This window comes from Acinonyx jubatus, chromosome D2 (genome assembly GCF_027475565.1).
Source record: "Acinonyx jubatus isolate Ajub_Pintada_27869175 chromosome D2, VMU_Ajub_asm_v1.0, whole genome shotgun sequence".
Taxonomy (NCBI): Eukaryota; Metazoa; Chordata; class Mammalia; order Carnivora; family Felidae; genus Acinonyx; species Acinonyx jubatus.
This window is the reverse complement of record NC_069393.1, coordinates 83,071,201-83,073,700: the sequence shown is the minus strand read 5'-3', so window position 1 is coordinate 83,073,700 and position 2,500 is coordinate 83,071,201. Positions and strand designations below refer to the sequence as shown.

General features: G+C 53.8%; 1 protein-coding gene across 12 annotated transcripts in view; it reads left to right on the top strand.

Moving 5' to 3' along the window:
* The window catches only part of EBF3 (EBF transcription factor 3), a 128,723-nt gene that overhangs the window by 113,145 nt on the left and 13,078 nt on the right, over positions 1-2,500 (top strand). The window lies entirely within an intron of this gene.

Sequence of the window (2,500 nt, the reverse complement as noted above, 5' to 3'; positions counted from 1 at the left end):
TTATCCCTGAGCAAACCAGTGCTGACAGTTTGAATTGCAGCATATGTTTACCCAAAATCAGGCAATTTATCTTAATATCAGCAAAGTAATGCAGTGCAGGTGAAAGGTCAGGCAATCTCTCCCCCTCATAATTACCCAGTTCTAAAACAGGAAAGTGGTATTGATTGGCCTGGCTCGGTGCTCTGTGACTGGACGTGCCAGAGCCTCGCCCTGGCTCGGCTGGGCCCTCGCCTTGTAAACTCGGCGCGCCGAGGATTTATTAGATGTGCGCCTTCGGTCTTGTGCTTTCCCCTCCCGTGGCAGGTTTGCCAGCGAGGTCCGAGCGGCTCCCGGTCCCGCCAGGCGCCGCGGGACGGGCTGCGCGCGGTTCGGCCCTCGGAAGGCCGCCGGTCGGGCCCGCTGCTGGCCGCTGCCCTTGGGGGCACCGAGGCAGATTGGGTACCCCCCTCCCCCCCTCCCCCCCCCCAGCACCCAGAGCGCGTGTCCCTTCTCCTGCAGTTTGAAGGCAAAGGCAGGCTTTTCTGATGCTTCCACGTGAATTCGTTGGGCTTCCAGACGCCGGGGCGCCCGGTGGCATCTCGGGCCGCGCCGGTGGCCCCCACCCACCGCCCTCTGTGGCGTCCCGCGTGGCGGGGACCTCCCGTGGCACAGTTACACATCATCTCCCGAACATTCGGCGGAGTGCCGAGCTCGTTGTTGGCAGCGCACTTGGGACACAAGCGCTCTCTGGGCTGAAGTGGGGGGGGGGGGGGGGGCGGGGCGGTGAAAGGTACCCTCGTATTTATGCCGCGTTAAAATATTTTCAGTCCTGGAAGGAGAATGTCAATTCAACTGAAACATTGGAAAATGTCTCTCCCAGAATGAGAGTGTATGGTTATTACAAGTCATAAAGCTTCTGAAAGCTTGCATTAAAGCGTCCATCACCTGTCAGGGGCATTTGCATGAAATCAATAGTGGCCGCCCATCTATCTTTTCTGATCACCTTTCATCAGGCCGATTCATTAAGTCAAACAGTCATGGTGATTAGCTGGGAGAGAGGAGACACCGGACACGTTAGAAATGCACAGTGGGCCACCCTTTTTGTTCCCTAATCAAGCAACGTAATACTTCATCTAATCCTCTTTGGCCCGGGTGGCTCGGTGAGGCCCAGCCGCCCGGCCGGCCGCGCCACAACTTTTGCCGGACGCCCTCGTCCTGGGCAGGCAGAGATATGACAAATTGTCCCCAAGTCAACGCTGACAGCTTCTGATGATTAATGGTTTGATTATGAAGTGGTTTTACACATACGGAATTTACATCACAGAGAGTTGGACGGCCGCGTCACACACGCGGAGGCGTTCTGAAGAGCTTTACTGTTTGCAAAGAAAAAAGAGGGCGAAATCGCAGCAAAAGCCATGTCATGTAAAATCAATACGTCGGATCAATGCTTTATTAACAAGAAAATGTCTTACTTCACATTCCTGCGTGGACCTTTGTCTCCGGGATGCATGAGGGGATGTCAGATCATATTGTGGCCCTCGGCTTACGGGCGCATCATCGAGCGTCCGTGCGCGTGACCCACCGTGGGTGCTGACGCCGGCGCTCGAGGAAAACGGTGACCGGTTATTTCGGAGAGCGCTTTCAAAGGCAGCCTCTAACCTTGTTCCTCGAAGCCGGCGCCTTTGTGTTCCCCGCGCCGTGCAGACCCGCTGAGTTGGGTGGTGTTAATCATCAAATTACGTGCTAATGAGTGATGGCCCAAATTGCGGCTACGTAATGAATAGATGGCGGCAGGTCCTATTAGGCTCAGAAAACCCCCTGATTTATGTCGTGCCATGCACCGTGGCGTTGCTCCGCGGAAAACGCTATCTACATCAAGAAGTAATGCACTCTAATAAGTATTTTCATCTTAACTCGCGTCCCCGGGCCTCCGGGCTCAGTTTTTGTTGGAGTCAGGCAGAGCCATAATAAAGCCCAATGGCTCCTTATAAAGCTTGTTAAACACGGAGTGTGCAGTCGGACGGAGTCCCGGCCGTGATTCATGCACTGTACACACAGCGCGTGTGCCGCTGATTTATGGCCGCGCACAGTTCATCGTCAAAATTACAATTTGAGGGATAAAAAGATTAATTACTATTTGTGGCCGGCAATTCCGTGAGGCTGGTGGAATGATAGTGCTCTACATCAGTTTGTAGTCAGCCATTCACAGATTATTAAAGCTTTGCGAGAGTAAGTGCGCCTCCTGCCCAGTTTGTGCTCAGGCAATATGCTAGACAGAAAAGGACCACAGGGATAAATCTGAAGCTCGCAATGGCTGGACATATGTCATAATTGCCAGTTTCCCATAAATCCCTGGCCAGGGTGGAAGGCACTGCGTGATGCCGGCAGTGATCATGACAGTGGGGATTGCTGTACGTGGCCCCGAGACTTGCAACTTTCTGACCGCGCCACCGTTTCTGCACCGTGTCGAGGAACCCTTTGCCTTTCTTCCCGTCTAATTATAGATTAGAGATAATCATCG